Raw genomic sequence first — 22,448 nt, forward strand, 5'->3', positions numbered from 1 at the left:
TGTTATGAATAGCTTCTGTAGGGATGGTAAGATTAAGCTCTTTAAAAAAACATCTCAGAATTATGATTTGGGGAAGAGCCATTTTGAATAATAGATTCAAAGTAGACTCAATGGGTACAACCTGTTGCCTAGCCCTCCTTCTAGCACCATTGTTGAAGGCGCTGGAAATTCACCAACCGAGGGGTCTCCCTGATGTGAAGTACCAATTAGACCTCACACTATTTGGAATAGGAGCCCCATCCAGAGTATCGATCCGATTGCCATATATTATTATAGATTTACCTTGGGTTTGACTATTAGCAAGAGAGAGGAGTGCAATGGTACTTTTGAAAAGCAAGAAGGTGTGTCTGGTGAGTGTTCGGTTGTATGTGTGTCAAATTTTTTCTACTGCAAAGGGAAAGAGTAAAGTGAGACTCTAAGAGAGAGGTAATAGTACCACACTGGAAGAGACACACATAATAAAGAAGGAACCATATAACATCCATTAGAATAGTCAACAAAATACAGGACGATCATTACAACCAATCAATGAGAAATATTTGTCTAGTATCCCGCGGAATAGTCCACAAGGATGGGACAATAATAACAACCATTACAACACATTCTCAATAAGATAAGCACTAAAATAAATGAAATAGTTCAACTACTTTAACACAGATGGAAGCAAACATGAAACAAAAACATCCGAGAAATAGTCTTACAAATATTCATAATCCATGTATGAAGAACATGCTAGCCTTGAAGGATTCTATTTTTGTTTAATCTAGTTTGTTTTTAATTTTTTTTTCCTAGTTTTTTTTAATGTTTTTTTAATTTTTCTATTTTTAGTTACTTAACTTTATATATATATATATATATATATATATATTTTAATTTTTTTTTTTTTTCCAAATTCTTTTATGGTTTATGAGATATATTTTTTTTTTAACATTTTTTTTTTGTTTGTTTGTCTTTTTTTATATTTGTTTTTTTTAACTAATCAACATTTAAAAAAATAAAAATAAAACAACTTGAAAATTCGTTAAGTAATCATAATTTAAAAAAAAATTGGACATAATAAATTTTAAAGTGTGAAAAATAAGTCCTCTAAAAAAAATGTATGTTGCATCAACACGTTGCATCTACACGTTTCAAAATCAGCATGAAAATCACTAATATTTAAAAACAAATATTTATATTTGATACATAAGAAAATTTAAAATGTCAAAAATATGCTCCCAACAAAAAGAAGTGTATTATGCTTAACCAATTTTGAAAATCGGGTCACGTTTTTACTACCCCTACGAAACGAGTAATCGTATCCGTTATTTAAAGTGCCAAAAACTATGCTCTAAAAAAATATGTGTGTTCTGCATTGCCACTTTTCAAAATTGGGTCAATTTTTTGTTATCTCTATGAAACAGGTAACAATATCAGTTCCTGTTTCAAAGTTTACATTATTAGGAGAGGATTTTCCTAAAGGGATGTTACAACATTTTGGTATATCTTTTTTCTAAGACGCCTTAGACTTTGAAATCGAGAGTATACAAACAAACTATATAAATCTACACATTGTAGAAATTTGATTTGTTTCTCTCTATACTTCAGGTGTCTATGATATAAATTTCATAACCATATTTGCAGAATTAGATATGTAGAATTTTGTGCAAGCTTATTCTTAGGAAGAATCCAAAATAAACAACTTTTAGGAGAAGTACACCTAGTGAAGAAAGAACTAGAAAGTAGACCTAGCAAAGGCAGAAGAAACAAAAAGACCCGGTGAAGGGAATAACAATCAACAGACTTAGTGAAAGCAGAAGTAGCTAATAAGCATTGTGAAGAAGCAAGCATATTCAATAAAGTAGGTTGGTGCCTATGAATATATGTAGGAGTTGGGATTGATGTCTCTTGTATGTTGGTGCCTAAGAATATCTGCAGTATTGGGGATTGATATCTCTTATAGGTTGGTGCCTATGAATATATGTAGGAGTTGGGATTGATGTCTCTTGTATGTTGGTGCCTACGAATATCCACAGTATTGGGGATTGATGTCTCTTATAGGTTAGTGCCTATAAAGTAGTAGAGGGGACTGGTGTCTCATGTAGGTTGGTGTCTACAGAGTAGAAAAGGGGATTAGGGTCTTCTATAGGTTGGCGCCTACAAAGTAGCATAGGGAATTAGTGTCTCATGTAGGTTGGTTCCTGCAAAGAAATAGAGGGGATCTATGTCACCTTTGATGAGTAAAAAACAACAATGGGGGTCGGTGTCTTTTGTAGCTTTGTGTCTATCATTTGATGTAATAGTATGTTGGTTCCTATAAAACAACAGATGGGATTGGTGTAACCTATAGTTTTGTGCCTACAAATTCATATAATAGTAGGTTAGTGCCTATAATATCATTCATGTAGATATTTTGTATGGTTTTCTCCCATAAGGGCTTTAATAGATATCTTATGTTACTTGTTTAGTTTATGATATTGATGTTTTATAATGTTCAAATGTTTAAATAATTAAAATTTTCGATTACACTGATTCACCACCCTCAGTTTAATTTTAAATCAAACATAACGTAGGGATGTTATTTTGAGTGAGAAAGATAATTTCCTATGTGTATTCCTCATTTCTCTTTACTCGGAATCACTTCACTGCCCACGAGTGTCCATAGCCTTAACAAAGGTTATTAATACCATACAAGCATGGCCCCACTACCAATGAACGTTGATAGCCCTGACATGTTTGTTTGTACTTCCCACACTATACATAGTGCTTTCAACTTCCCTTTTTATTTGAAGCACCCTTATTGTTAGGGAAGCGGGTGATATGGGAGTGTTTTATATTAGCCTGGTAAGTTACTCATTTTCAAAGTTTATCCTAAGAAATTGCCTCCCTCAATTATTACAGAAATCAACTTTTAATTTGAAGTGGGCAAAGCTCAAAGAAAATTTTTGTAAGAGAAATAAATTTGGTGTCCTAGCATTCTAAATATGAATCCATTGTAACACGGGATTTCCACCACAAACATAGAAATTCTATCTGAAATACCTAGAGCTCTGTAAAGATATTTCAGTACAATGCTTCCAGTAATAGACAGGAATTTAATCATAACCCAAATGTAATCATTCTCGTTTTTCAAGGGTAACAACTCCTTATGAACTAACAAAATAAAACATATATACATGTGTGTGTGTGTGTGTATTTATTTCTTTATAATAAATTTGTAAACAATCTAGCAAGATTAAAAAAAAATTCTAAAATAAACTATTGAATTAAACTATATCTAAAAAATACCAACATCCCAATGATCATAATGAAATCAAGGAAAAATGTGCAAACCAAAATGTTAACGTCATAAGCCAAAATAACTAGAAGGAACTAGATTCTAAGGAAAAAACCCTTATCTCTATGAATATTTTGTTGTTCAATTCTTTTGAATAAAGTCTTCCTTTTATAAATTTCAATTAATATTTTTATAGATAAAATTTGTCTTACCAAAACATGATGTGTTTAATTAATTAGGCTCATTTTATTAAAAATAACAAAAGAAATCTAAAAGAAACTAGACAAAATTAAAAATAAATTGTAAACTAATTCTATAGTTATGGCATCAATTTAAAAATCATGAGATCCTCATTAATTCGTTACACACTAAAATAGGTTTTGAAAAATATAATAATGATTTGTAATGAAAATTTATTTCCATTTTACTCTTTTAAACTATCCATGCTTCCTATTTTTGTAAAAGTTCAATGGTACTAAACCGAAAACCAAATCCTTAAATAATTTCAATTGAAAATTAGAAGGCTAATTTAGGACTTGAAAATAAAAATTTCAAGTTGTTGCATTAGTTGACCTTCCTTCTTTCTAAGTATATTTATTTCTTTTAGTGCACTTCTAAGTTATCCCTTGTAGTTTATCTCTACTTCAAGTTCTTCAGCCTCAGCAATGAATAATATCTCACAACTTTCTTCATCTCTCACACTTTCATTGCTTCCATTATTGCTTTGTTCCTTGAGTAAAAATACTTTTTTCTCATTGGCTTGATTCTTCTTATAATGCTTGGGTTTGAATCTTGTCTCATCATCAATACCATTCATCTTGGCATAAGGACATTTATATGCATATTGACCTATCCTTCCACATTCAACACATTTGAACGAAAGCTTAGCTTTGAACTTGTCGGTCCATCTCTTCAAATTTCAGAAAAACTTGGCTTCTTCTTTTGCGGGGGCATTGTTTATTTGAAGAAAATGGGAGATAATATTATCCTCTTTCATTTTTCCATCATATATTTTGTATCTAACTTTCGAATATCACATTTTTTGAGTTGAATATGACATCAAAACCTTGATCACATATCTAACTGAGACTCAAAATATTTTTATTTAATCCTTTTATGTACAACACATCCTATTCTTTATTTATTCCATTATCAATAGTAATCATGCATCTTCCAAATATTCTAGAAGATGTGTTATTTCCAAACTTTACTTTACCATTTTTTGTCTCCCTAATGCTAATAAACTTGCTTTGATCCCCTAACATGTGTTTTGAGTAGCCATTGTTGACATACCACTTATCCTTTTGCTTCTGAGCATATAATATAAGGCCACAATTTCTTATTTTTATTTCCCTGTATTATGACACTTTTATTATTCTTTAGTGACTTTACAATGTGTTGCCTTGTTTTTATAATAATGGTATAGAAAATTCTTACAAGAAATTACCTTATGACCAAATGAATTATATAGAAATAAATAACCACATAAGAGTGTATTGTACCCATGGTATTTCTTCTTGCTACTTAACTTAGCTTGGACATCTTCCTGAATTATCTTAGTTGATTTTTTGCTACAAATACTTCTTCCTAATTGAGATGGGCGATTGTGTCATTCTTTTCTCTTAACTATTTTTCTATTCATGCAACTGCTTCTTAACTTCTTCAATTTGCTTTGTAAATATTTTCATTTTTGTTTGAACTCTTCCAACTAAAATTCCAAGATCATAACATATTTTTCATCTAAATCCATGTTATTATGATTCCTTGGATCCATCTTCCAGTAGTTAATTATTCCTGAAGGTGACCTACTCAAATTCCACTAGTTGGCCCAAAGGTCGCACTGAGAGGGGGGTGAATCTATGTGAGATAAATTTTATCATTTCACAACATTTCATAATCAAACAACCATATATTAATGAATCTTAACAATAATCATCATATCATCAAATAGAAAAATGCATCACCAAGCTACCATCATGTTAATAAAATATGAAGAAGTCATCACATCACAAGAGAGACACAAGCCTTTATGTGGAAACCCATACGAAAGAAAATAAAAAATCTTCTTCTTATTTATACTCAATTCATTACATAGATTCATAGGCCATGACCTACTAGATACAATTACCCCCAAGATATCCAAGTTGCCACTTATGGTAGGCTACAACCTAATTGAGGCACCAACCTCGAAAGAATGCACGCAGTTGCTCATTGTAAGCTCCAAGCTCAAACATGAGTAGGCTACAACCTATTCTAGACTTTGACCTAACTAAGGCTCCAACCTCAATTATGAGTGAGATCCAACCAGCTCTAGGACCCAACTTAATTTAGCCGCCAACCTCCTTGGAGGCACCCACCTCCCTCTTTAACTCCTTATGGAACTTTATTTCATATTATTTTCAAACTAGATCCAATGTCATCATATATCACTATATAAAAATATAATTTGAAAACATAACCATAACCTGCAACCACTATCATTGCAATAACTATCATAACCTATAATTATTATCACTATAATCATTTTCATAACCTACACCCACTGTCAATGCAATCATTGTCATAAACTTGCAACCACTTTCACTGCAATTATTGTCACAAACATTGCCATAAATTTTCATGTAAACCACTGTCACTAGATCTCATGTTGTTTCCCATACTCCACTTCAGCTTATCCATCCATCTGGTCACACATAACCCTTCTTAGAACCTATTTTCACCATGTCTTCAAAATTACTGCAACCTGCTCATAGACCCTAAAACCATGAAAAATATATTTTGGCCATCAAATAAGTGTTAATAAGGCATTACATACCCTTGGCTACATCCATCTCTAAGCCCTCCTCACTAAACTTCTTCCGAAATCCAATTTGGACGAATATTAGCCCAAAAACCCATAAAAAACAAATGAAACCTTATATTAAATTAAGCACTTTACAAAATGCCCCATTCTAGGCACACTTTAAAAAATTATCTAGATTATGGTGTTGGTGTGACAGGAAGTCCACCACTGGTCTGTTAACCATTCTACAAAATAAATTCAATATGATATAAAAAAAATGTGCTAGCCTAACTACCGTTGGGACTCGAACCAGGGTCTCGGCCGATACAACACGGACGTGCCACCAACTGATCTATGTGTGAGGCTTGAAAGAAAAAGCCTCCAACTTTGTAATGACTGTGATCTCAGACCAAAACGAGGGTATGGCCCTCATGGAAAACCTTTTTACACAGTGTCACAACATGCACCAACATATATTACTCTATGCAAAAAATCATGTGGAATCCACCGTGGTCAACACCATTTGTCTGTGTTTGTATCATACGGTAGCCATAACTAAGGCTGATTATACGAGTTTGAATCACAATTCAAAGCATCAAGCCTCTTCATTATTCTCTGAAACCAAATAGAACTTCAAACGAATCGCTCCACCTAGACTGAGTTTACCAAAATGTCAATTGATCACTTATTGTTTGAATCAGAAACTTAGATGCATATTTATAGTGGTATTTGGTATTGATATCATTGATGGTCAACCTAAGGGCCTGTAGATTCATCCTATACAATAGGTCAATGTACATTAAACTCTGAGCTATGTAATGAAGGGAGAGGCCCCTACTTTGATTCAATAGATGCCATGAAATGTTCCTTCTACCATATAACCATCTTATATAACTGAGATAATTGGTTCAACCATGTGACCTCAACACAACACCATTTAATCATTGGTTCTTCCATATGACTGTGGTTGATCCCACCATGTGACCACACCCTCTTTATCACTTTTAATTCAACCTCTTAAACTCAACGCCTTGGTCCCATGTGACCAACCCCTATGACTGGGTCCCTAAGGAAACCTAGACATTCGCATGATGATATCATCATGATGTCATCATGCCATCTAGCATCCCATGAGGGATTCCACCCATCACCCATTTCTATCCCGTATACCAAGAAAACTTGCCATTTGTCCCTGCTACATGGTAGCTTCTGGTGACGCCAAGTTGGCATGTTAATGTCATCGATTGACGTGTCATCTTCATGTACAAATAACCTGTAATATTTTTCCATGTGTTTGTCAATCTAGGTGTGCCACATGTCATTCTAAGGGGGCCATGGTGGCGGATTAGCTGTCATGATATTTGTCTTCTAGTTTCTTCATTCGTCGATTAGATGTGTCAAATCTTAGAAATATGCATGATATTTAATGGGGTTAAATTCATGCATATTCTATTGACATTGACCATTGCCTCATTTAATGGACCATGGATGCGCTCAAAAGGTGAACACTCTTTAACATATTGATATTTTTGGCTTTTGCCCTAAGTTTGGGCCTCCAACTAGAGTTAATTTTCAAATGGCCATAACTTCTCATTCGGGATTAGTTTTTTTATAGAAGGATATACCATTAGAAAGGTAATGATACCTACACAACCATATTATTCATAGGATTACTAGAACACCATAACCATATTAAAACTGAAATAAATTTCTGTACTTTTTACTTCACTTGATGATATCTTGTAAGAGTCCTAATTGTCTTGTTGCTTCATAGAGAGCATCATTGCTTCCTTGGGAATTATGAATGATATTATTGTTGTATTGGACATCCCCTTTGACATCAATGACATCCTGTTGTCATTAATGATAACACAATTTGCAACATTGTCATTATTTTGGCTAACCAATGAAACTAGAAGTACCAAAATTCCCATCATTTAAGGTGTGAGCACATAAATTTTAATAGATTGTGAAGACCCCATTTGGGACTATAACTAAACGGTCCAAACCATTTACAAGAGTGAATTGTATAAATTTGTTACTCTTGTAATCCATGTTTGTTTGGGAAAGAAATGACGTAAAAATTTAAGCGATTAGATGATAGGGGATTTTGGCCCTATTTTATTTTGAAAGGAGAGGGATAAACTACCACTACTTTAAGTATGTTACTTTGGCCATAAATAATTAAATTAAATAAGGAATTGAATAAGTGCCAACATATTTTTTTGACGTGTTTAATATTTATTCTTGGGAATTTTTTGAAGTTTCAAAACTTGTATATGTTAGTTACACCAAGTGATATAAGTGAAAATTAAACCTTACGAAGCTTATATGTTGATGTTGTTGATGACATTATAGACTTGTTTATGGAAATTATAGAAATTTAAATACCCAAAATGTGGACCAACCAAGGGGAATTACAACAAAATTGAATGATGTGAGTGACAATGAAGATGAACATGAGGGTCGATAAGAATATCTAGAAGAAGTGTGTGGACCAAAGGAAATGATCATAAGGGATATAGGAGATCTAGGAGGAAAACTCAAACTTGAAACTCCTACATATTCTTGAATTTTGAGTCTAGATGAATTAATCGACTGGAATGGAAAGATGGAGAAAAAAAATTATTTTGATCAAACAGGGGAACCTAAGAGGGTGAAATATTCTTGAAATGAAGATAAAATATCATACATTGCTACAATATAATAATTTATATTTGGACGTGAAGAAATTGGGTAAGGAAAAAACAAAGGCTTTGGACATAGTGATGGTGAAATTGAAAGGAAAATTATACTTTCCTATTGAATTTTATAAGAAGGCTACACAATTTGAGATAGAAGGAAAGGTTAATGAAAATTTATGCAAAGGAGTTCTACTAAGTGTTCATAAGATTGAGAAAAAATGATAAAAGTGAAGGAGTAATTATTAGGTATTTCGGTGGACTTATATTTTCCATTCAATCTTAACTCATCATACTAAGATTTCATTTGGTCATGGAATCGTATCAATTGGCCTTAAAGATTTGAAGATACGAAGAATTTGATAAGAAAACAATATACTTTGAGAGGAAGAGCAACAAGGGAATGAAGGGAAATAATGATTAGAAGAGATTATTTTAGGTGGGAAGAATGAAAAGGATGCCAAGACTGAAATTATTTTAGAGGAGGATATAATGTTTCTCATGGAAAATCCAATGGGACTTGCTTAAGTGCAAATTATAGGGACATAAATCGTATGAATGTATAGATACAAGAGAGAATATTGGACAAGCAATAGAATTACTGGTTACATATAATGTGTTTGAAAGGAATCGAAAGATCAAGGTGAGAATATGATGTTTAGAAGTGTGCCATCAAATCCTAAAAAGCAACCTGAAGAGAAAGAGAATCAACAATGAAATAATAGATTCAAAACAACATGCAAGATTGAAGGTAAGTGTTGTTCATCAGTCATTAATAGAGGTAATAAAAAGGATTTGATTTTTACAACAACAACAACAACAAAATGTACGTTCCATTTGAGTGCATATAAAGTGTCTTGGTTGCAAACAATGTAAATTTCCATATTGATGATTACCATGATCAAGTATTACCAGATGTGTTCTAATGAATGTCTATTTTGTTTTTTCGGGGAGACCTTGACAATTTGATGTGTTTTCCATTATGGAAAATTGAATAGAAATCATATTGAGAATGAGTGAAGGAAATTGTAGTTGCATCTAACACAAAAATAAGGTGGTAAAATTTGAAAATCTATGCTTAATTTAATAAATCAATTCTTGAAGGGGCTTGGGAAAATGAGGTTTTGTTATAAAAGTTGAAGGGTTGTTGAAATAATATGGAGATGTGAGTTGGATGATATGAAAATTGAATTGTCATCATTGAAAGGCAGTAATCACTAGAATGGTTTTCCTTGTATGGGGTAATTAGGGACGTAGAAGGGGGTCAATATGGTCTAGCCATTGTCAACTCAAGTATTAACTGAGGGAAATATGACCACCACCCTCCCTCATGGTTGTGACGTGGGGAAATTTTTTCATACCACTCATTCAAAAAATAATGAATTCTCAAGTATGTTGGTCATTTCTACATGAAACATTGGATTTGGTGGATTGAGTTTTAAATTTGGGAAGTTTCCTTAAATTCTTCCACACTAGTTCATGATGGTGCTCAACGCATTTTGTTTTGGTTATGTTAGTAGATTTTCAGCCATAGGAATTCATTTTCTCCCTTTGATTTTGTAAAGTGTATCTTGGGAAAATTTCCTCTTTGTTGATAATATGCTTGTCTAGTGTAGTTGTGCTTTGCTTAGAAACTTTCTATTTATCCTTACACCCTTTGTTGGTTTCATTTCTATTTTACTTCTTCTCATCTTAGTTATAGGGCTTGAGCCAAGAGGAGACACAAATTTCATTCAATGTCGAAGATATTTGAAGTGACTTCAGGTTTTGGTTGTCTCCAATAATTAGTTGATGTATCTTTAGGTATTGATTGTCTCTAGTAATTGGTTTGGACTTCTATTATAGTGGGTGATTGACACAATTAATTTTGAGTCAGCATTATCCCCCGAACATAATGCTAAGGCAACGATTCATGTATTTCCATGGTGTAGGTGGAAAGGGCTCACATGGGGGTGTGTTGGTTCATGATGGTGCTTCGTGCATTTTAGTTTTGTTATGTTAGTAGGTTTTATACCCTGGGAAGTCATTTTCTCCCTTCAATTTTCTTAATGTGTAGCTTGGGAATCTTACCTCTTTTTTGGTAAGATGATCACCTAGTGTAGTTGTGGTTTTCTTAGCACCTTTCTAGTTTTCCTTACACCCTTTGTTGGTTTCATTTCTATTTTAACTCTTACCATCTTACAGTTAGAGGGGCTAAGGCAAGAGGCAACACAAATTTCATTCCACGTCAGAGAGATTTGAAGCAACTTCAAGTTTTGGTTGTCTCTAATAATTTGTAAACATGGCTCTAGGTATTGATTGTCTCCAGTAATGATCCAGGTCTAGGCGTGAAGAAGGACCCTTCCAAGACCTTTTACTTTCGTGATGTGTTAAATTTATTTTTAAAAGAACATTAATGAATACATCTACATGTGGAAAAGAAGAGGAACATAACAATCATCAACACATAGAAACTCAAGCGTTGATAACGGAGTTCGTCTAGGAGGGACTACGTCTCCGGGCCTCTGTGTCAAGATGGCGTAGGCCACTGCATTAAGTGTTGTTAATAAAGATGATGTACATAAGAGATGGTGTCGTGATCATACAAGGAAAATTCCCTCACTGATCTGATAATGAGATCTTAGACAATTATTAAGGTATTACAGACTCATGTGCATGGATATGCCTATGTTACTTTGTGCAATGGATCGATAAGATTGCGAAATACATAGAAAATGAAGTAGTTAAAGAACATAATAGACAACACACATAGACAAAATAATTTAATGAGGAGTTCACCCAACACTCCTGGGCTACGTCTCCTGGTCCAGCCTTCAGTGGTGACCTCTCTACTATGTCTTTAAAAAACAAAGTTTTACAAAAGTATGAGCTCAATTTGAGTCTCAATACACAACAGTTACAACAACATGAGTTTTACTTGAACCCCTCAAGCCTGTCTGAGTACACAGACTCTCTTTATCACTCTTTGTCTCTGTCTTTGCTATGTCTCAGCATTGCCTACTCCTGTCTTCTGTCTTCTGTGGATTTAAAGCCAATCTGCACTGTCTGTTTGACTCTCCTTCTCAGGCTCTCTGGCTTCCCGACCTCTATCTGCTCAGATCCCTTTCTGAGTGTTAGCAATCATTTCTAAATGCTTCCAGGGATGGTGGCCACCTGTTCTGTAACGGAATGGGTCATTGAGCCTTTGAAATCCCAAAATTGGTCGTTTTATGTTTACATAGAGAAATGCTACAAAACACGGGAAAATCCACCAAATCACTGTTCATCGGATTTGAAATATTATAAATTCCACCTTATAACTCTTGTCGGGCCTTTATAGCACTTATCACATCTCCACTGTTGATTTGGGAGATCCAGATCCAACGGCTGTGGTTCATTTCGGGCGGCTCTTTCGTACGGAGGTTAACCACCCGATAAGGGTGGTTTCCTCTCTCCTTAGCCTAGACATGTGGCAACCATTATATGGGATCAGGCGGAGCCTGGCCCAAACCATTTACCGCCTTTGGTCCTCCCGAAATCCTGCCTATTTTGTGGTTTCCCTTTTATATTAAAAAATACATTAAAACATGAAATCCTGTTCATATCGGACTTGAAATAGTATTCAACAGCATTAATAAACCCTTTCGAGTCCGTAATATCGCATCAGGCACATTTCCTTCATAATCCATTCATTTTGCGGAAATGTGAAATACAAAGGAAATTGTCGTTTTTCAGATTTCAAAATATATAGAATATCGTCTATAACTCCATCAGGTTCGGCTCCGCTGATAGCCTTCCTTTGCCACTGCCGATTGTGATTTGCCGATCGGATCTGGACCATTGATTGGTCAGATACGACGGCTCTGATTCAAAGTTGCTTTAATCATCGATAAGCCTTTTTTTCAATGTTTTCTCTATGTTTTTGCCTCCTGATAGTGTTATATGCCTTCTTTAAAGGTTTTTCCTTTGCGATAGTCTTGAATGTTTAGAATACTTAGAGGGTTTTAGGATCCATTTGGATCATGCCTTCCTACTGAAAAAGCTTCTGGACCGCGAAAAGTTGGTTTTTAAACATCAATCAAGTGAGGATATAACTTCCTCACTTGTCCAATCTCTATCCATCTTGCATTGCTTGGTTTTGAACCTTTTAGTCCAATTCTGAGTTACTCAACAACCCCTTTGCATGTAGTTCTGACCTTCCTATCCAGAACTGTATCTTCCTACAACTCATTGAGATATTCAGGCAACAGATCATCAATAGAAAGCAACTGACTTTTCTCTTCGGGATCTTCAATCAAAGAAGGTTCAAATAGTCTCAAGTTCTTTGCATTAACTACTGAATAGATGTGCATGTAAGCCGGAAAATCAAGGTGAAAAGTGTTCTCACCAATTTTCTCAAGTATCTTGAAAGGCCCATACCTTATTGGCTTTAGCTTCTTACCTTCACCTTGCATTCTGTCTTTACTGATGTACAGCCAGAATTGATCACCAACTTGGAAGCTATTCTCAATTCGATGCTTATCATGCCTTGCCTTGTACTTGGCTTGGCTCTTTTATAGCTGTTGTTGCACTGCCTGGTGAATTTCTTGGATCTGTTCAATGAACTTGGTTGTTTTTTCCACATCACTGTGTCCATCAACTGCTATGTCTTTACTAAAGACAAAATCCAAGGAAGACCTTGGTGTAAAACCAAAACAAGTCTCAAAAGGAGATCTCTGTGTAGAAGAATGTTTAGCACAGTTGCAAGCATGTTTCACATAACATAAATGTTCATCCCAAAGCTTGGGATGCTTGCTGCAATAACCCCTGAGCAACTGGATCACTGTCCTATTTACTACCTCTGTTTGGCCATCTGTTTGTGGATGAAAGTCGTGCTCTTCTTCAGTCTGGTGTCCATCAACTCCCACAGGCTTGACCAAAACTTCCAAAAAAATCAGGAATCTCTATCAGATACTATGGAAGTGGGTAAACCAAAATGCACCCAGACATGGTGAAAGAACAACTTCACTGTTTGTTCTACTATAATCTGCTTATTACAAGGTATTAAAATACACATTTTGCTGAACCTGTCCACAATAACATATAAATAATCACGACCTTTTCTAGATTTTGGCAATCCCCCAACAAAGTCCATGGAAACACTTTCCCAAGGATGAGAAGGAACTGGAAGTGGAGTGTACAAGCCTAGTTTTCTATTTTTGGGCTTGCTTTTAGCACACATGGTACACCCTTTAATATCTAGAAACTGTTTCATGCATTCTTGGCCAATAACAAAATCTTTGCAACTGTGCAATTGTTTTACTTACACCAAAATGACCTAATATTAGAGAAGTATGTGCTTCTCGGATTATGTTAACTCTTTCAGTTTGACGAATGCATAACTTTCCCAAATGATACAAGAGTTGGTCCTTAACATGATAATCCAATTCTTCTACTTGTTTTCCATGACTTAAAGTTGCATATACATCTTTAAAATCTACATCTTGAGCATATTGTTTAATGTAGATTTCATGCATTACTGAGTTATGCTTAAGTATAGTAGATGCATTTATGATTAGTCTGGACAACATATCTGCAACTTTAATGTGTATGCCCTTCTTATACCTGATGACTAGATGAAACTACTGTAGAAAACCCATCCACCTATCGTGTCTTGACTGCTGTAATTTAGCTTGTGAGTGTAAATATTGAAGTGGTTGATGGTCAGTATGTATAATTGTTTCCTTGCCCAATAGGTAATGTTTCCAATTTTTCACACTCTGCACTAATGCATACAATTCTTTATCATATGTGGGATAATTAACTATAACATAATTAAATGTCTCAGAATGATAACCTATGGGTTTACCATGTTGCATAAACACTGCTCCCATGGCATAGTCGCTGGCATCTGTTTCAATCTCAATTGGTCTTTGAAGATCTGGCAATGCTAGCACTGGTGTTGTACTAATTTTTTCTTTCAAGGTGTCGAAGGCTTTCTTCTGTTTTCCTCCCCACCAAATCACCTTGTTCAATCCTGTTAAAGCATGTAAGGGAACTACAATCAAGGAAAAGTTAGCAATAAACTTTATCCAATATTGTGCTGCTCCTAGGAAGCTTCTAACTTCTGTAGCAGATTTGGGTTTAGGCCAGTTCACAATGACTTCAACCTTAGAGGTATCTATCTTCAATTCACCACCCTCTACAATATGACCCAAATAATTTAAATATGTTTTTCCAAATTCACATTTTGATAACTTCACATAGAGATTTTCTTTTTTCAAAACATCTAGAGTTTGCTTTACATGCTTCAAAATTTCTTCCCATGTTTTACTGAAAACAAGAATGTCATCTAGATATACAATTAAAAAATCATCAATAAAAGGTCGGAGTACATCATTCATAACTCTCATGAAAGTGGCAGGAGCATTAGTTAAGCCAAAAGGCATAACTAGCAATTCATACAACCCTTGCATTGTTTTGAAAGTAGTATTCCATGCATATTGCTTTGCAACTCTAACGTGATGGTAGCCACTACGCAAGTCCAACTTGGAAAATCAAACAACTTCTTTCAGCTGATATAATAGATCATCTATGTGAGGAAGAGGATAACGATTCTTGATCGTTATTTTATTCAGTGCTCTGTAATCAATGCACATCCTCCACGAACCATCTTTCTTTCTCACCAACACGATTGGAGATCCGCATGGTGATGTGCTTGGTCTTATGAATCCTTTGTCAAGAAACTCCTGTACCCGCTTCTTGATCTTTGCATTCTCTAAAGTAGATAACCTGTACATTCTGGTGTTAGGCAATGGAGCATCTTGCTGAAAATGAATATCATGTACAATTCCCCTTTTGGGTGGCAGACCTTTAGGTTCTTGAAATAGGATATCATATTCTGAAACAAATTTTTCTAATCAGCTTTCTGTTTAGCATCGCAGCCTTCAAATACATTGGTTTTATTAGGGGTCTTTCCTTTACAACCATTAGTAAAATTGCTTGCATGAATTTACAATTCTTTTCATCTGCCCTGAGTTTATGAGAGTGTAGTTATTTTTGAGTTGATGAGCTCTTACAATATATTCTGTTCCATCTTTTGTGAGTTGATACTTATTTTCAGTTCTATAGAAAATGGCTTTTCTATCATACAAGTAAGGACTTCCTAAACAATACCACATATATCCAAGGGAACTATATCTAACTCAACCTCATCTACAACTGTTGACCCAAATGCAAACCTAAGCTTACATTGTCTAGTCACTTGTAGCTTTGCTTTATCACATACCCAACATAATGGATATGGCTTCTTGTGAGGTGTTGTTGGTAGTCCCAACTTCTTTACAATTGCTTCAGAAATCAAGTTTACTTGTGAACCACTATCAAATAAAGTATCAATCTTTTGGTGCTTGGAAATAACTCTAATATGAAAAAGCTCATGTCTTTTCCTCTCATTTTCTTCATTATCAATAGATTGTGCAGAATTACTAGTAGACACTTCAAAATTTTTACCTTTTATACCTGTAGTTGTGACTGTTGTTTCATCACCTATGTCTGACCCCAAATCTTTCTAAATAGCAGCAACATTCTTCTTCTTCTTGCCATCGAACTTCTTGGGTTTCAGATTACAAATTTTAGCCGTTAATTAATGTGACCTTCAAATGTGAGGGTGAGTAATATGATCATTACATCCTTCCAATGAATTCCATTAGAAAATAAAAAATGGACAAATTCAAAAAAATGTTCACGAAGAGTTAATTTAACCTCACCATCAAACTTAAATTGGGACATGTTATGAATAGCTTCTGCAGGGATGGTAAGATTAAGCTCTTTAAAAAAACATCTCAGAATTATGATTTGGGGAAGAGCCATTTTGAATAATAGATTCAAAGTAGACTCAATGGGTACAACCTGTTGCCTAGCCCTCCTTCTAGCACCATTGTTGAAGGTGCTGGAAATTCGTTAACCAAGGGGTCTCCCTGATGTGAAGTACCAATTAGACCTCACACCATTTGGAATAGGAGCCCCATCCAGAGTATCGATCTGATTTCCATGTATTATTATAGATTTACCTTGGGTTTGACTATTAGTAAGAGAAAGGAGTGCAATGGTACTTTAGAAAAGCAAGAAGGTGTGTCTAGTGAGTGTTCGGTTGTATGTGTGTCAAATTTTTTCTACTGCAGAGGGAAAGAGTAAAGTGAGGCTCTAAGAGAGAGGTAATAGTACCACCCTGGAAGAGACACACATAATAAATAAGGAACCATATAACATCCATTAGAATAGTCAACAAAAGACAGGATGATCATTTTTTTTTTTCCTAGTTAAGACTAACCTAAGTACCCACGGGGGATTTGAACCGGTGACCTATCGCAAGGAGTGCCTTAACAGCGCACTCATTCACCGTCAATCCAAAGCCCCGTGGGCTGAGACAGGATGATCATTACAACCAATCAATGAGAAATATTTGTCTAGTATCCCGCGGAATAGTCCACAAGGATGGGACAATAATAACAACCATTACAACACATTCTCAATAAGATAAGCACTAAAATAAATGAAATAGTTCAACTACTTTAACACAGATGGAAGCAAACATGAAACAAAAACATCCGTGAAATAGTCTTACAAATATTCATAATCCATGTATGAAGAACATGCTAGCCTTGAAGGATTCTGTTATTAATTAAAATTTGTAAGACTGCTGCTACAAAGACTGCTAAAATTTGTAAGACTGCTATTAAGAGATGTATGTGATAGGAATGATTATTTTAGCCAAAAATAGTCTTTGAAATGATCATATTCAGAATTCCATGACTTTAAGAGAGATACATATTCCAAACTCGAGTTTGATGCAAGATATTTGCATGAAGATGAATCACCTGAAAAAGATTCTTGAATCCCATCACAAACAAAATCTGAAAAGTTTGAAATATTACATACGAAATACCAAATATCTTTTAGAAATATATTTACATCGAGTGAAACCATGCAAAGAGAAGGATTGCAAGAAAGAAACCAGATTTGACTTAGTTCATGGGGCTTATCAAAGTCACGAGATCCTGAGATAAATATCAACGAAAGTTGAAGTGCCTTGACTTCTTGACAAGTTTGAGAACTTTCAAGGCTTGTAAAATCACATCTTGAAGACTGAACCAGATTGTTCATTGTGTGAGGATAACTTCTAACACTGGTTTCAATAAGACCACTGCTCACCAGATATCAGCCATCTCTTTCACTTCTTTGACCAGATTTTTCAACTTCAACAACGAGATTACTCAAGTTGAAAGATTCTTCTGAATCCAAATCCAAAGATAAATGAGTTGGGGAAATTTCGTGAGCAATCTAATTTGAAGAGTTTTCTTCATGCAAGAGAAGATATGACAAGGGATGAGAAGCGTACTCAATGATTTGATTTTTTCATTTTCATCATGGATAATATCACCACCTTATGCCAATTGAGAGTTTAACACATCGGATGAAGAACTTGAAGAGCATGGAGTATCTCTGTCACGAGTATATGCATCACAAACGGTAGAGAAAAAATGATAGTGAGATGAAGAGGAAGTTTCGATAAGCACATCTTCGTTGACTGAACCAAATTTTGGATCTAAAGTAAAATATTCACGAGAAACCAAAAGATCAATTGATGTACCTGAGAATTTCTGATCACATACATCAACAAGTCATCATCATTAGAATGGTTGTTTCCCAAGGCTACAAATTGATTGAAAGAGTTTATTGCATCTGATTCACTACCAGGATTAGTATATTGAAAGTCATCCAAGAATGGAAATGTGTCATCTTGATATGGGGAACTTTGAGAAAGGGAAGAGAGATCAAGTGTTTCTTTACTTTCCTCCTCATCTACTAGTGTACTGTGACTACCCTATATCTTATCGTAATTTGAACCATCAACACGAAAATCAAGAGAGCATGAAGAGCTAGTTGGTGGAGAAGAGTGATCAAGAAGTTCATGATACATAGAGTCATAACATGTAGCTGATAGAGGATGACAAATTTCCCTTGAAGAAGTAACACTTTCAATGGAACCAGATTCAAGATTGCTGTTTAGAGTGATAATACCATCTTGAGGAATGAGAGTATTAGCGGTCACCCTAGGATTTTTGAACCATTCCGAGGTTTCTTTCATTAGATATGAATCATAATAAGCCGAAGGAGGATGAAGAGATGGATTAGGAATTTGATTTGCAGATTTCCAAAATTTATTATCACTGCAAGGAGGCACCCACATTAGAACTGGAAAATGAGGACAAGGAACAAAATGAGTAGCAAGTTCCTCCTATGAAATGAGAGGTTCTTCATGATTTACAAAATTTAGGGAAGCAGAAACATCAGGGGGTTCAGATTCACCGTGAAAAGAGATGTGAACCAACTTCTTAAACTTTCATTTAAAGAAATACCAATCTGTGTATTCTCTCAGAAATTAATAACAAAGGTGAAGGAATCAATTGGAAAAATCCTCAACTAATTCATTAGGATTCATTATTTGTTAATTAATTCTTTTAAGAACATTCTGGTAATCATACCTATCAAATGCTTTATGAACATCCTTTGCAAGTTAGTCGAATGAATGGATAGAAGAAGTGGGTAATGCATGACACCATTGATTAATGCGACCTTCAAATGTGAGGGCAAGTAATATAATCATGACATCCTTCCAATGAATTCCATTAGAAAATAAAAAATGGACAAGTTGAAAAAAATGTTCAAGAAGAGTTAATTTAACCTCACCATCAAACTTAAATTGGGACATGTTATGAATAGCTTTTGTAGGGATGGTAAGATTAAGCTCTTTAAAAAAACATCTCAGAATTATGATTTGGGGAAGAGCCACTTTGAATAATAGATTCAAAGTAGACTCAATGGGTACAACCTGTTTCCTAGCCCTCCTTCTAGCACCATTGTTGAAGGCGCTGGAAAGTCGTCAACTGAGGGCTCTCCCTAATGTGAAGTACCAATTAGACCTCACACCATTTGGAATAGGAGCCCCATCCAGAGTATCGATCCGATTGCCATGTATTATTATAGATTTACCTTGGGTTTGACTATTAGCAAGAGAGAGGAGTGCAATGGTACTTTCGAAAAGCAAGAAGGTGTGTCTGGTGAGTGTTCAGTTGTATGTGTGTCAAATTTTTTCTACTGCAGAGGGAAAGAGTAAAGTGAGACTCTAAGAGAGAGGTAATAGTACCACCCTGGAAGAGACACACATAATAAATAAGGAACCATATAACATCCATTAGAATAGTCGACAAAAGAAGAGACACACATAATTAAGAAGGAACCATATAACATCCATTAGAATAGTCAACAAAAGACAGGACGATCATTACAACCAATCAATGAGAAATATTTGTCTAGTATCCCGCGGAATAGTCCACAAGGATGGGACAATAATAACAACCATTACAACACATTCTCAATAAGATAAGCACTAAAATAAATGAAATAGTTCAACTACTTTAACACAGATGGTAGCAAACATGAAACAAAAACATCCGAGAAATAGTCTTACAAATATTCATAATCCATGTATGAAGAACATGCTAGCCTTGAAGGATTCTGTTATTAATTAAAATTTCCAAGACACATGTATACAATGAACATCACTAGATTGAATAGTGGAGAATTGGAGCCACTCCTTTCTCCTCAAAAGAACTTATTTTTCTATCTAATTCCTTGCATGAAGAGCCAAGGTGAAAAGTCCATTTCTCATACAATGAGGGTGTATATATAACCAATGGGTGACGATTCCCCTTCCTTATGATTCTTTGACTACCCTCATGACTGTTTGCCTTCCTATGAATTTTTGACTTTACATGACTCTTCATATTCTGAATGTCTCCTTTGGACTTCCACTTTACAAAACATTTTGAATAGGTAATTACATAATCCACAATAATGATGTGGCATATGATGACTTTTGACAGGACATGACATGACACTAATGGCATGTATTGTACAATGATGTGATAGTGCCAAGTTGTCCTTATTGCTGCTTCTTTCTTTGTGTATTATTGAAAACATGGTACATGTTATTATTCTTCATCCTCCTTATGACTTGAAGATGAGGAGTCTTCCATGTGATCTTGATCTTAATCTTCTGTTATATTCTTGTGTTCCTTCGTCTTCTCAGCTGATGATCATCTTATATCTTCATCTCTATATGTGTCTTATAACATGTCCTCCTTCTCCATCTCCTTCTTCATAATCCTACCATAGCATGATAGAGTACCCGCATTTGCAATCCACTCATGAAAAGACAAAATCAGTCCGATAAAACCCTAGTCTAAGATGGTACATATTGATCTACTCACTAGTCCGGAAATGGGTGATAGGCTGGGAAAGAGGCTCAATAACTGCATAATTAAATAGCTCAAGAAGTCAAGAGTGAAGCTTAAGCCTTGAGACTGCACAATGCGCATTTCAGGTTGGACTTAGGAAGAAAACTACACAATCTAGGATATTAGTGTGACAGGTTGAGCATTGACAGTGTCAAATTCCATATCATCTTTACCACCACTTAGCATGGACCCACACACTCCTTTGTCCACACCCCTCACTTATTCTTAGGGAATTCCACCTATTTTCTCTATAACTCATATGAATTTCCCTCATGTGTTGATGCCTACACAAATTTCTACACCGACCATGGGTGTTAATCTTAGTCAGCCAATAGGGCCAGGATTCATTTCTCCTTCCTTCTCTCAATCCACTATTCCTGACCCTTAGTTAGGTATAGTTACTTCATAAAATCCATGGGGGGGATCACCAGTTGTTCCTAGTCAAGTTGGGTGAAATGTTGCATATAATATGCCACAATCTTGGTATAGTTCACTCTTTGGAGGGATGCCACCTACCAACACCTTTCCTGGGGGGTCTAGTTTACCCGGGGCAACCCTGCTACCAATACCATCACCCATATGGGTTATCCTCTTTATGTTGGTCCTACTGCACAAAGTGGTCCTTATTTTACTCTTGGGTACAATTCCATGAGAATTCATGCTCTTGGGGGTCCTTTTCTCTTTGGGAGCAGATACCCTGGGGGTGGAGACATCCATTTACTAGTCATTCTGGCCTGTAGTAGTCTTATGCTAGGGATAACCTTTTCCTTCACCAACAAGTGAGTCATTCTAATCCTTATATGGAGGGACAAGAAGGTTGGTCACAAACTACTCATACCTATGATACATTTATTCAACTCCACAATCTGTTCTTATCCTCTCTTGATTTACCAGATTTGGAAAAGTTGACTAATGACCCCATCCAACATGATCCCTGGTGGCCATCATACCCTCCAACTTTCCATCTGATATTCCTGAGTTTGAAGGGAATCTTGGGGCAAATACATCCACAAACATTAATACGTATCACTTGTTGACACCTAATCATCAGGATTGGGTGAATAACTAAAATTGATGTAAATAAATAATAGAAAATATGAATAGTCACTGGGCAATGAAATGAATAGTCTCTCCCTCATGTATATAATAAAGACCAACCTGAATGAATATAAATGAATTGATTTGAGGAGTTACCTCCTGGTATGACATGGTATCAGAGCTAGTGCCATTTTTGGCTTCCCTCTACTTTGTAACTCCCTATTCTGCCTATGATATTCTAAATCCTATGTAGACTAGCTAGCCTGGCAGCTCTGATGCTTCCATTGACCTGAACGCATTATTCTCTGCTATGTTGCTCCACCTGCATACAAAATTCTCATGGTGCTTTCTGCGCTCTCTGGCATTGCGCT

This window comes from Pinus tabuliformis, chromosome 5_1 (assembly GCF_031772625.1).
Source record: "Pinus tabuliformis cultivar Carrire ecotype Pingquan chromosome 5_1, CPIR1, whole genome shotgun sequence".
Classification (NCBI taxonomy): Eukaryota; Viridiplantae; Streptophyta; class Pinopsida; order Pinales; family Pinaceae; genus Pinus; species Pinus tabuliformis.